Here is a 14,753-nt window from a genome sequence, read left to right on the forward strand (position 1 = left end):
TGGTTCACACACAAAAAAATTAGTTTTACAGGGATACAATATTTACCTCATTGCATATTTGTACATGTATAATGGAAGGCAGCACAGTTGTTGCTTGCCCCCCCCCCCCCAAACAGAATAACCGCAATGATCATGGAAGCTCCAGTTCTCTCCATACATACAACAACGCTTATGTATCAATATTCCACAACACCAGACACTTTAAAGACCTCAGAGGCTTTGCACAACTCAAGTTGTACTACAGCAACCGCGACCGGTCGTTTGAAAAATGGTGCAACGACTATCTGCGTCAACCGCACAACCGTCATCGTATTGTACCGCCGATCACAATACTCTGCACAAATAAATGAGGGCATTTACCAACAAGGACTAGTTACGCCCTTGTTGGAAGCACACAAAATGGGTTTTCACGTGAGGTTTCTTGACGTTAAAAATTCACATCTTAACTGCTTTTGCATGACTGGGGGCCGACGAATGCTTCGAGTCAGGGTGGGTGTCTGTCAAATTGTATAGATACATATTTGGAGAAGGGGCAAGTCTGTCAAAGACAACAAGCAAACAAGAGCATCTAATGTATAAAAGAACACATTGGACCCAAGCGACCATTGACGACAGGCTCCTGCGGTGAACACAATGAAGTGGTTGATCTTGGCTTTCGGCATCGCCGTTCTGGTCACAGCTGGTGAGTGTTTACATTTCAGACAGCGTCGAAAGATTGAACACAAGTCATCATATGATCAGAAAAGGGTTGGAACCGTATTGCAATCCACTCCTCTTTCATCGAGAACTGCTTCATGCAACAAAGAGGGTGCAGAAAGTCCAAAAGATTGAAGACTGTCTGTGTCATATCTGTTATTTTGTTTTTTGTTTCTTTTTTACTTCAAGATGGTGCCGCTAGAGTGGCTGCCTTTACAGCAGCTCTTGTATTTTGTTTTTGCTGCTGTGAAATGTCAATTTCTCCACTGTGAGAAAAATAAAGGATCATTTAATCTAATCTAAAAGAATGCTACATAACACAAGAGAATATTGACAATTCTACAAGAAAGAAAACTGTGATCAATGAAAATTCAACAGGAACACTTTTCCCCACCCACAACAGCTTCCATATGAGTAACAACTACCAGACCATGAGAATGCAGTCTGATTGTTTCAAAATCAGTTCGAAGAGTCACTTGTTTCTGTGCTTTGAAAAAAAAAGTTCAATTCATCCAATGCTCCCAAATGCAACCCTCAGGTGATTCTCTGGAATGCTCCGCCTGTATTAAAATGACGTCGGGACCATGTTACCCTATCATCAGAACATGTAAACAGGGCCAGGTCTGCCATGACTACACAAGTGAGTAGCTGGACATTGTTTCATTGTCATTTGCCAACCACTAGCCACATATGTGGGTTTCATTCTTGTTACCGGCGTGGAGACACAGTGCGGATTGTCTAACATGATCGATGTGTGTTAAATGCCCTCAAAATAAGTGGGGATTCACTAAATAACAAAATAATTCTGACATGGCCGCACAATCTGCTTTCTATGTGTTGCAGTCCACGAAGGACAGTATTGTGCGTGGCCAGTGAAGGAGACAAAGATCAACCCCCCAACTTGATGCGCTCCAGCATTGAGCGCCACAAACATCCTTTTATCAAAGCATCAAGGGATTGAAGGCGGTTGGTGGTTCCAGCTATGTTGTCCGTAGTTTCGTTGGAAAATATTAAAAATGTTGAAAAATGTATCAAATAAAATGGATTGTTTTTTCTTGCATTCTGTAGATTGAAAAAAAATATTTTTCATGTTGAAAGTAGTCCTGTTAGGCCATCAAATAATGCAATCAATTAATTGTATCTGTAACTTATTCACTGCCAGACGATGTGCAACAAAATGTGTCCACTCCAGTGCCAGGGTTTTTGTCATTTTCACAAAAATTTCAGGACCCACAGAATATTGAGTTTTAGGACTACACAAACATTCAATACAGCATTAGAAACCTTAGACTCTCTTCTTTCATTAGAAAAAATATATATTATATGGGTCTGGAGTTATATGAGCTTTAAATGGGGGCAGCTGTACAAAAGGCAAATGCTGCCCCCTTGTGGAAGGGGAAACACATTGCTAGAGGTCTGACAAGCCCTGTATCTCCCCGCAAGAAAAACCAAAACGCGAATAAATTCAAGAATGGCACTCCGCATCATATTTATAATTCCCGAATACGTTCAAGAATGGCAGTGAATCAGTTCATTGATCTCATTAATCTATTTTTAACCTCATCTAAAAATTAACAAGAAACCCCCAATTTTCATTTTAAATTCGTTACATTATTGAGACAGATCAAAAGATAAAAGAAAATGTGGCATTCGTGTTTTTTTCAGAAGACTTGGACAGATGTAGTCGTACCTGCAACCTTTAGTTTCAACCATGAGGGGGCGATATCACAGGTTTTTGTGACACACACACACACACACACACACACACGCACACACACACACACACACACACACACACACACACGCACGCACACACACACACACACACACGCACGCACACACACACACACACACACACACACACACACACACACACACACACACACACACACAAACAAATGATCCTCTGCCCTCTTAGCAAATGTGTACTTATCATTATAAAAAAAAGAAAGTTATTGGACAAAGTAGTCGAAGATCTTGACTCATCTGGCACCCAACTCCACCATGAACACACAACCTTCAACTTTTGAAGTGTCAATCTCATTAAATATGATTTGGGTAGAAGGGAAAGTACATATTTGTGAAAAGGGCATAGCACATAAGTTTGAATCATTAGCTTGATCAAAATTGGAAGTTTTTCATGAGGCTCAATGGCAATAAACGTTCTGACACATTTGTCGGGAAATAGCGGGCAAAAAAAGTAAAGAAACGAAAAAATGTTTGTTGCCGAAAAGTACATATAATGGCATATTATCCTGTGATTGTAAAGCTTCCTTGAGAGTTTTGAAAGGTGCCAGGTCAGGTGCGTGATTTTCAATCCAGTAGCTTTGAAGTTGGTCACACAAAACAAGACCGTGTTTCCACTTGGCACTGTAATGTCATATGTTACAGCTCAGTTTTATTAACATTTTAAGTTCAAAACTTCAAAGTCAAAGTCAGCTTTATTGTCAAATATGCTAATATGCATGACACACAGCACAGATGAAATTACTGTCCTCTCGGACCCAGGATGCAAGGCACTTATAATTACTTTAACAAACAAACATGTCCCGGGAGAGGGGAGCCGCTGCGTGTTCACGCGCCGCAATCTTGGGAAACAAAATTTGAAAAAATAACAAATATGACAACACAAAGACACAGTCATTCATTCTTCAGGACTTGCTGTATCCTCTTTGTGATGACATGAAGCAGTTTAGTTGAAAGAGGAGAGGATCAAAGCATCCATATCAGCAGTGGATCAGGGACGTCATGGTGGAATTTGTACGTCTACTACAAGCTAAATGTTGAAAGCAAACACGAAGCTGTAGCTGTAACTGTAACTTTTTTTGTCTGTGCAAATAATCAATTTTAACTCATTCACTGACATTCTTGAATTTATTCGGGAATTGAAAATATGACGTAGAGCGCCATTCCCGAATGTGTTCAGGTTTTGTTTTTTCATGCTTGGGTACCGATAAAGCGCTGCCCATGGACTCTGGCAATGTTTTTTTTTCTTTTCCACAAGGGGCAGCTTTTCCCTTTTTTCCCATGTTAGCGCTTTTTTCCAGCTTTAGCAGTTGTTCAAGCGCTACATAAACCAGTATGTATGTATGCATGCATGCATGCATGCATGTATGTATGTATGTATGTATGTATGTATGTATGTATGTATGTATGTATGTATGTATGTATGTATGTAGGTATGTATGTATGTATGTATGTATGTAACTCCAGACCCATATCATTTAGGACCCATATCATTGAGGAATTAAGTCTTTTTTTTCTGTTGAAAGAAGAGAGTCTCATGCTTCTTACGTTGCATTGAATTTTTATGTCGTCCTGAAACTTAATATTCGGTGGGCCTTGCAATTTAAGTGAAAATGAGAAAAACCCTTGCACTGGAATGGAGACATTTTTGCACATCGTCTGGCAGTGAATAAGTTAAACAGGTGCGCTTTGTTGTCTGTTTGGGAACATTGATTAATTTTGAACAAATGAGGGTTTAGCATGTGCAAACAAAAAATTAATCAGTAAAAAGGCAACTGTGCCAAGATCCTCTTTCAACACGACAAAACTCCACCCAGAGCACACAACGTGGTGCCATTTTCAACTTTTCAAGTGTAAATGCCCCAAATATTTGATGATGGGTACATATTCACAAAGAGGGGGATGACAAAACCTGTTCTTCAGAACAAGTCCGAAATAATCCAAAGGGCCTCCTTGATTCAGGATGTATGGAATGTCACCCAAGAATATATTTTATATGGCGGTCACATTGGGGAAAAAAATTGTGATGACTTAAAATTGGTAAATTATGTCACATTTTCATCACACGCAACCACTAAATTACCATATTTCCCACAAGGTCAACCTAAAACATTCAATTATCTCAATGCGCCTTATATACGATATCTATACAGACAATATTATCCTTACTTGGAAGTAGTATTGGTCGTAAAGCGCTTTGTGACAGCAGCAGCGGGAGTAAAAGCACCTTTTAAGGTGGCGTCCTATCTATGAAAGCAGTTTTAAAATAGGCTAGTCATCAATCATAGGCCTTATACTCAGAATGTGGAAAATACGCTAAGAATTATTATTTTTCCCCCGAATAGGCGACGGTCAAAAGCACACAACGCAGTACCATCTTCAGCTTTTCAAGTGTACACCTAAATAATTATTTGGAAGGCAAGTGAATCTTTGTGATTTTGTGAAGAGGATGGAGGATGGTATGCAGACACTGCACTTACGTACATTCAAGTTACGAACAAAGGTACAGATGGTATATTACTGTTCTTTAGAGAGTTAATGGCTTAGGGTAAGAAGCTGTTTGAATGTCTGCCGATTTTGGTGCGCATAGATCAGGAGCGACTGCCTGAGGGGAATAGCTGGAAAAGGTGGTGGGCAGGATGCGGAGGATCCAGTAGGACTTCCCGTGCCCTCGTTTCGATTCTTGCAGTGTGCAAGTCCTCAAGAGTGGGTATTGTTGTCATTATTTCATTTTAAATCATGCCTCAACTTCTCTGTATTGTCTTCTCAATTGTTTGACCCTAGCCAATTACGCTTTGAAAAAAAGTTTTTAAAAATGACTAAATAAATAATAATATTAATAATAATGAGTGTCCTGTTACACCAAAAACCGGTATATTAAAATCATATTCGGATGAAGTAGGTAAACGCAATAAACCAAATAATACTTCGCTATAAAAGGACAATTTTCCCATCCAGTGATCCATCATAGGAAGAAATCCCCAACGTCGGCAACGGACATACAGTATCTTAGTGAACAACACCATGAAGTTGTTGCTCTTGGCTTTCACCGTGGCCCTGCTCTTCACCGCTGGTGAGTGTCATTTTCTATCATTTTAAGTTTTTATATGCAGACAAAAAATATCTTGTGTGTGTATATATATATATATATATATATATATATATATATATATATATATATATATATATATATATATATATATATATATATATATATATATATATATATATATATCATTATATCGATATTCTCGGGAGTCGGAAAAATATCGATATAACCGGACTATCGATATATCCGATCCTGCGGCATGTAAATTTTCTCCTTGCGTTCATAGAAATAGTATCGTAATAAGCAGTACTATCGATATAACGAGACTTTACTGTGTATATATATATATATATATATATATATATACATATATATATATACACACACACACACACACACACACACACACACAGGATATACACAATTATGAGATAGCAATTGAAAACTAATCCCCCACCCCCTTTCAACGTACCATCCCTCAGGTGCAGCAGTGGAATGTCAAGTTTGTCTGCCCGTGCCCAGGTCTGAACTTTGTGCACCTCTGATACAAAGCTGTGAGGGAGACCAAGTCTGCGGCCTTCATAAAAATGCGGGTGAGTAGCTGTGTTGCGTTTCATTTTGTTTCGTTTGAGATTGACATTGAGTTGAGAAAAAAAAAAGAAAAGAAAAACCAAAAGTAATGTGATGCTATCTCTGTCCACATTTTGTACCTGTAATTTGATTTATTACAAATAGCTATGCTGTAATCAGTGTCGTCACGTTTGAAATGTACCCAGTCACTTGTCCGCAAGTCCCTGGCTGCGGAGCGATGCCCGGATTATTTAGTAACGGGCCGCACATGAAGAATAAATAACATTTAAATTCATTTCGTAAATTGGAACATGTTTTCCTCATTTGTTTTTTATATTTCTGTCTTGCAGCGGGTGACGTGACACTTTGCGTAAATCCGCCCACGACAATCGATGAATCCTGAGTGCAACGTGCTCCAACAAAAAGAGCATGGGAAAGGGGTTTTGACCCTCAACATGTCTGCAATTTAGTTGACTTAGTAAGGCATTAAAAAATGTAAAAAAAAAAAAAAAAAGAAGTGAGTGTTTTCTTCCATTCTGTGTTAAACATGAAGCATCTTAGATACGGTGCAAATGAAGTGGTTGCTTTTGACTTTCGGTATCACCCTGCTGCTATAGTCTTGACAAGAAAAAAATGAAAATGTCAATAATTTAAGATACCAAAATGTACAAGCAAAAAAAAGGGGGGGGGGAAACTATTGTGTGTGCATTAAATATCGTGGCTACAAAAAAGTGAAAATATACACAAAAGGCAAATGCTGCCCCCTCCTGGAAGGGGGAAAAACACTGCCAGAGGTCTGAACAGCGCTTTATCAGAACCCCCCGCAAGAAAAACCAAAATCCGAACGTCCACGTCATACTTTTCAATTCCTGAATAAAAAGAAATTCGGGAATGGCAGCGAATGAGTTAAAGTTTGCCTCCACAGAACAAACTGAACCAATAAGAGGCATAGTACACACACACACACACACGCACACCCACACACACACCAGAACAAATGGCATCAGCATTTTCCAACCCACTCCCCCATTCTCCTCACCCCCAAGGAGGAAAGCACAACACTGCAAAAAAGCTGACCTGAAAGGGGATTTTCCTCAAGCGCTTTTCTTTCTTTGTGAAAAAGTATATCATCATAAAAATAAAAATATATCATAATCGAAGGAGGGCAAAAAGTTGGACAACCTTCCCGGGAGGAAAGGAAAAAAGTCAAAGTCAAGCATTTAATTCGCCGTTGACTGACGAGTTCATGTGTTTGATCGTCTTCTCCATCGCCGACTGGGATCGTGGCCACAAATTTCAAATGATCAAACTTTTGTATTTTCCGATATATCATTTTCTAGTGTATAAGATGCACCGGAACATAAAACGCACCCCCAAGGAATGGTGTATTTTCAAACTTTTTCCATATATAAGGCCACTGGAATATAAGGTGCACATTCAATGAATAAAAAAGTTTTCTAAATATAACATATATATATAGAGCTGAACACGCTCAAGACAGACGAGATCATCGTGATCGTGGACTTCAGGAAACATCCATCACCACAGCTACCGCTCACACTATCCAACTGCCTCGTGTCAACCATTGAGACCTTCAAGTTCCTGGGAATCACAGTCTCCCAGGACATGAAGTGGGAGGTCAACACCAACTCTATCCTGAGAAAGGCCCAACAGAGAATGTACTTCCTGAGGCTGCTAAAGAAGCATGGCCTGCCACAGGAGGTGCTGCAACATTACTACACGGCTGTCATCGAATCCATTCTGTGTTCTTCCATCACCGTTTGGTTCAGGGCCACCACAAAAGCGGACAAAATCTGAATTCAACGGACAGTTAGGACGGTGGAAAAAAATCATTGGCACGGCCCTACCCACTCTTGAGGACTTCCACACTGCAAGAATCCAAACTAGGGCGCAGAAAATCCTACTGGACCCTCCGCACCCTGCCCACCACCTTTTCCAGCTACTCCCCTCAGGCAGGCGCTACCGATCCATGCGCACCAAATCCAGCAGATATTTAAACAGTTTATTCCCCTAAGCCATTAACTCTTTGAACCCTTTGAACAGTAGCCCAAATGGAACTGTATAGTGCCACTTTGCAATTTTTTGATGATGATACTAGTGCAGCGTGCTCTACCGGAAACAAATTCCTTGTGTGTTCTACATATTTGGCAATAAAGATGATTCTGATTCTGATATATATAAAAGTTTCTAAATATAAGGCACACGGCATTATATTGCTTCACATATAAGGCGCACCAGCGTATAAGGCGCAAGGTCATCTTTTTAACAAAACGAAGGCTTTCGGGTTTGCCTTATACACCGGAAAATACGGTTTATGCTTTTCATAACAGAACCTGTGATGTTTTATTGTGGCGTAAGTAAATGGTGATGAGGCCTTTTACAAAAAAAAAAAGGAAAAGAATTTTGGAGGTCTGTTCATCCTGGAAAAAAAGAGACCAACAAAATTGGACTCTTGACTGTTCAACTGGAACAAAAATCATCTCATTAGGCCAGTTTCATTGATCAAATCCAAATTTGATTGACATGCTCATATTGAGGAAGTCGCGCACCAAAAAAAATGTTAAATAAGTAAGGGTTGTGTCTCTTCTCCAAACTTTAGTGTCTTCTGAGTTGATCACCGCAGCCCAGGCTGCTGCCAAAAAAGTAGTCAAGCCCCTCCACCCGTGTTCAGCCATGGAGACTGAAACTCATCCAAGAACACGGAGCCGCAAGTGCCCCCACACCCCAAAAAAAACATCAGGACTCCACCCCTTTCCTCTGCTGGCTTTATTGACAGGCCAGGATTCAGTGACGCCGCTATTTCCATACTTCAGCGGTTTATAATCGGGAACCACAACCCCAGAGTGGCCGCGGATGATCAAGCAGACTCGCTGAGTGCTGCCCCCCCTAACCACCCCACCCCCGCCGACTTTCCAAAACCATGCAGAGAAACAAAGACTGACTATCTAAGACATGTATGTTTCTTTATTGAACAAGCCCAGATTGAATCTTAAAGCGGGACTTCTTTCCCCTTGAATGTCAACTTTCCAGATGCCATGGTTCATTTGAAGCTAGCGTGCGAGTCCCGGATTATTATTTAGTCGACAACGCCAGACTGCTATTTAGTGTCAAGGTGGCACTGTGTCTTTAAGCCTCGCCGTAAATGTCAGCTTTTACAGATGCAGACCACGTGCGCCTTCGGTGCGGCGTGTCACTTCAAAAATGGTGGAAGCACACGTGTTCCGATTTACAGGGTGAGGGAAGGAAAGATCAGAAGAGAGAGAGAGAGAGAGAGAGAGAGAGAGAGAGAGAGAGAGAGAAAGGAATAAAAAAGGAACCATGTTTACTTACTTCAAACAAAATGGAACAAGAATATGTTTGACTTTTTTTCCACTCATTGAATGCCACTCCCAAATTTATTCGGGAATTAAAACAGGACATGGAGCGTCATTCTCAAATTTGTGTGCATAGAACGCCTGGGTTTTGTTTTTTTCTCTAGTGTGGGGGTACCGATAAAGCACTGGTCAGAACTCTGGCAATGTTTTCCCCTCCATGAGGGGGCAGCATTTGCCTTTTGATCATTGTAGCGCTTTATTACAGCTTCAGCTCTTGTTAAAGCACTACATGAATCAATATGTATGTCTTGTATTTTGTACAGCCGCCCCCATTTCAAGCTCAGATAACTCCTGACCCATATAACTTAGGAATGAACTCTTTTTTCTGATGAAAGAAGAGAGTTTAAAGTTTCTTACGCGGCATTGAATGTTTATGATAGTCCTAAAACTCAATATTCTATGGATCCTGCAATTTGAGTGACAATGACAAAAACCCTGGCACTGGAGTGGACACATTTTTGCACATCGCCTGGCAGTGAATGCATTTAAATCAGTTTTCAGGACAATGGTTTTCCGAGTAAACACACCTCGGCTTGGTAAAATAAGCACAAGGTCGCGTAATCTTCGAATTGAAATTCACTCACCGCATTTGTTGCTTTTAACGTGTATTCTTGCCAATTATTCCTTCTTTTGTAATTTATTTGCAAAAATAATTAAATGCCATTAGGCAGTGTTTGAAATAACGTTCGTCCGGAGGCCCGGGGCGCACAACTTTTACGTCGGGCGTACAACTTTAAAAACGTCTCGGCCCAGGTGGCCGACAACTTCTTCAAGAAAAAAAAGGATACAAATTGCTAAATGAAAGTTCGTTTGTCAATTTGCATACTTGGCACGGCAGCCAATCAGAAGCCTGCTTTGTGCTTCGGACTATACCGTGACTGTAAAATGTCCATGAGAGTTTTGAAAGGCGCTTAGAAAGAGGAGCCCACGTGGCTTTTAGTAGACAATGTAACGCAAACATTGCATTGTGCACCATGACGACAAACAACAACTGGAGCAAAATCTTCAGCAAGGAATATTTACCATATTAACCACTCATTTGACGACAATGAGGTTAAAATCTTAGCGAAAGAACATAGATGGTTTGAAAGGGGGGTAAAAGAGGCGATTCTTATAAAACAACAAAATCCTTCATTAAACCGGTCTGGTGGTGTGAGGTTCAATTTGGATCGTTCATACAATAGCCTGCTCAGGCAAAACAGGTTAGGCAACTTTCGCAATGCTGATGAGGGTCGTTATGCTGATGAGGTGATACCGGGGGGAGTGGGTGTAATAGGCCAATCGTTAGTCAGGAATGTAGGAACAATCAGTGGGGCCACAGGGGGGGGTCCCGCGCCCCCCCAACCTGAGAGTAGGGACCTATCATAGCTGTGTCCGCCGCCACCAGGTCTGGACATTAGGGATATATAAATGGGGCCGATACGACCAGTCAGACTTTAGTTCGCTGACGAAGCCTCTTGGATAGGAGGCGAAACGTCCGAAACCTTCACTTTTGTACAGATGACGGCTGAAGAAACCTTCTCATCATATTAACCATTACCATATTAAGCAAGGAAGCATTTGTGGTAAGTACTTCATTAAAAAAATCCTTTATACTTTGCAACAATGTATTTTTTTTGCGATTAGTTGTCTTATTGTGTTTCAAGTTGTGAAAAATGGGGCAGGCTACTTTTCAGAGATGTCTGCCCTGGTGTCCGCTAACTTTTTGTCATGAGTTTCAGACTCTGCATTAGCTGGGCGAATATGCACCGCTGTAAATTTCAAATGTGGAAACATCATCACATAAGTCAAATACATTGAAGTTCCGTTTTAGGTATGACATGAACGCCGCTTGTGAGTCCTCTTCTACAGCTGACTATCAAAGTATGTAAAAGGGCGGAATCTATTTTTTCCCCCTGTTGAAAGGACAGAATCAGATCTGATCGATTCTTTGTATGTAAAGTATATTGATCGACCACAAAATTCAGTTGCTCTTGAAAATGTCCAAATGCTCAAAATGGCCACCAGTGAATTCCCTTCCCAAAAATATTGCCAACGCTAGACCCCCCCCCCCCCCCGACTTCCTTAAAAGTATGATCGAGATCCAGCCACATCAACACCTTCCTTTGGAACCCGCCGTATTCGCGCTGTCATTTGAAAAACAAATCCTCATACTTCATACCCTGTCGCTCATTTTGTAGCGCTCTAGAGTGCCATTTTTCTCTCTCTTTCAAGAGTGTCATCCATGCAAGAAAGAGAGACGCTTTTCCATCAAGCTTTTGCTCTCAGCAGCCTTTGGAGTGGCTGGAACACACATCCCCACCATCCCCCTGCAAACCCGTATGGCTTTTTATGACTTGAGTGAGGAGTCCGGTCCTACTTGTGAAAGAAAAGAAACCCACATGAAAATGTTCTCACGTTGCATGGCAACAGAAGTGGCAAAAGTAATATCACTTTGTACTTCAACTGAACGACAGCGACTTGTGTGAAGAAAAAGCTTGGGAAAAAGAAACAAAAAAAAAAACAGAAGGGCATTAAACTCATGTATTATGGTCAAAGCTAAAAAAATTTAACATACAATTTATATAGCACTTTAACAACTGCTGAAGCTGGAACAAAGCGCACACATGGACAAAAGGCAAATGCGGAGGATCCAGTAGGACTTCCCGCTTGCAGTGTGTAAGTCCTCAAGAGTGGGTATTGTTGACTAAATAAATAATAATATTAATAATAATGAGTGTGTCAAAAACTGTCCTGTCACACCAAATACCGGTATATTAAAATCATATTCGGATGAAGTAGGTAAACGCAATAAACCAAATAATACTTCGCTATAAAAGGACAATTTTCCCATCCAATGATCCATCATAGGAAGAAATCCTCAACGTCGGCAACGGACATACAGTATCTTAGTGAACAACACCATGAAGTTGTTGCTCTTGGCTTTTACCGTGGCCCTGCTGGTCACCGCTGGTGAGTGTCATTTTCTATCATTTTAAGGTTTTATATGCAGACAAAAAATATCTTGTGTATATATATATATATATACACAGTAAAGTCTCGTTATATCGATATTCTCGCGAGTCGGAACAAATATCGATATCACCGGACTATCAATATTATCAATATTATATTATCAACATTATCCTGCGGCATGTAAATTTTCTCCTTGCGTTCATAGAAATAGTATCGTGATAAGCAGTACTATATATATAAGCAGTACTATATATATATATATATATATATACACACACACACACACACACACACACACACAGGATATACACAACTATGAGATAGCAATTGAATACTAATCCCCCACCCCCTTTCAACCTACCGTCCCTCAGGTGCAGCAGTGAAATGTGAAGTTTGTCTGCCCGTGCCCAGGTCTGAACTTTGTGCACCTCTGATACAAAGCTGTGAGGGAAACCAAGTCTGCGGCCTTCATAGAAATTTGGGTGAGTAGCTGTGTTGCGTTTCATTTTGTTTCGTTTGAGATTAAAAAAAACAAAAAGAAAAACCAAAAGTAATGTGATGCTATCTCTGTCCACAATTTGTACCTGTAATTTGATTTATTACAAATAGCTATGCTGTAATCAGTGTCGTCACGTTTGAAATGTACCCAGTCACTTGTCCGCAAGTCCCTGGCTGCGGAGCGATACCCGGATTATTTAGTAACGGGCCCCACATGAAGAATAAGTAACATTTAAATTCATTTCGTAAATTGGAACATGTTTTCCTCATTTGTTTTTTATATTTCTGTCTTGCAGAGGGTGACGTGACACTTTGCGTAGATCCGCCCACGACAATCGATGAATCCTGAGTGTAAAGTGCTCCAACAAAAAGAGCATGGGAAAGGGGTTTTGACCCTCAACATGTCTGCAATTTAGTTGACTTAGTAAGGCATTAAAAAATGTAAAAAAAAAAAAAAAAGAAGTGAGTGTTTTCTTCCATTCTGTGTTAAACATGAAGCATCTTAGATACGGTGCAAATGAAGTGGTTGCTTTTGACTTTCGGTATCACCCTGCTGTCTTGACAAGACAAAAATGAAAATGTCAATAATTTAAGATACCAAAATGTACAAGCAAAAAAAAAGGGGTGAAAAACTATTGCGGGTGCATTACGTATTGTGGCTACAAAAAAGTGAAAATATAGACAAAAGGCAAATGCTGCCCCCTCCTGGAAGGGGGAAAAACACTGCCAGAGGTCTGAACAGCGCTTTATCAGAACCCCCCGCGAGAAAAAACAAAATCCGAACGTCCACATCACACTTTTAATTCCTGAATAAAAAGAAATTCGGGAATGGCAGCGAATGAGTTAAAGTTTGCCTCCACAGGACAAACTGAACCAATAAGAGGCATAGTACACACACACACATACGCGCACACACACACACACACACACACACACACACACACACACACACACACACACACACACACACACACACACACACACACACACACACACACACACACACACACACACACACACACACACACACACACACGCGCACACACACCAGAACAAATGGCATCAGCATTTTCCAACCCACTCCCCCATGCTCCTCACCCCCAAGGAGGAAAGCAAATGCTGCCCCCTCGTGCAAGGGAAAAACATTGTCAGAAGTCTGACCTGCGCTCTATTGGCACCCCCCGCAAGAAAAAAAAAACTGAACAAATTCGGGAATGTCGCTCCACGTCATACTTTTCAATTCCTGAATACATTCGGGAATGGCAGTGAATGACTTAATTTGCGTTTTTTTAATGGGAGCGCATGAAATTGAACGGAATCAAACCATCACACATTCGAAACACACCACCCAAGGTGTCCAATATTTCGAGCCATTCACTGCGTTAGCTTGCGACATCATCTTGACACTGTCTTACAAGTTCGATGTATTTCTGGAGTGCATATGTGGCAGTTATTACAGAAATGTTGCATGGAAATGCCAAATGTGGCATCTATTTTTTTTGGGGGGGGGTGGGGATTTGTTTCGTGACGTACGGTAATGGTCATTCGCAACGGCTGTTCCACACCAACCTGCGTGGGAAATAAACACCCGCGTCCACAACATGGATAGTAATTTAGCCTGCCGCCGAATGTTGGGAGAGCCTCCGGTGGGGACTGGCAGCGGCGGATAAGAAGCGAGCTCAGAAAGGAGGTGGAGAAACAACCGAGCTCATGCGGGTGTTGTTCCGCATGAATATTCAACGGCACCGAAGACTACACAATTGTGCTCTTGTTATGAAGCTAACTTCAGTTAAACGAGGTTACTGCTCGATGAGTGCGCATCAATACAAAACGGTGAATTAATT

General features: G+C 40.9%; 1 protein-coding gene and 3 long non-coding RNA genes across 9 annotated transcripts in view; 3 read left to right on the plus strand and 1 right to left on the minus strand.

Annotated features, from left to right (window-relative positions):
• inpp4b (inositol polyphosphate-4-phosphatase type II B) overlaps positions 1 to 14,753 on the minus strand; it is a 159,778-nt gene that overhangs the window by 113,246 nt on the left and 31,779 nt on the right. The gene's annotated exons all lie outside the window — the stretch shown is intronic.
• LOC148892485 (uncharacterized) lies at positions 600 to 1,677 on the plus strand. The gene is made up of 3 exons (XR_016116314.1): positions 600 to 682; positions 1,235 to 1,336; positions 1,540 to 1,677. It is a non-coding gene; the product is annotated as an uncharacterized LOC148892485 (long non-coding RNA).
• On the plus strand, positions 5,358 to 6,578 carry LOC148892486 (uncharacterized). The gene is made up of 3 exons (XR_016116310.1): positions 5,358 to 5,515; positions 5,974 to 6,084; positions 6,412 to 6,578. It is a non-coding gene; the product is annotated as an uncharacterized LOC148892486 (long non-coding RNA).
• LOC148892487 (uncharacterized) lies at positions 12,257 to 13,368 on the plus strand. The gene is made up of 3 exons (XR_016116312.1): positions 12,257 to 12,408; positions 12,783 to 12,893; positions 13,206 to 13,368. It is a non-coding gene; the product is annotated as an uncharacterized LOC148892487 (long non-coding RNA).

This window comes from Hippocampus bargibanti, linkage group LG10, assembly GCF_051943395.1.
Source record: "Hippocampus bargibanti isolate YZ-2025 linkage group LG10, ASM5194339v1, whole genome shotgun sequence".
Lineage (NCBI taxonomy): Eukaryota > Metazoa > Chordata > Actinopteri > Syngnathiformes > Syngnathidae > Hippocampus > Hippocampus bargibanti.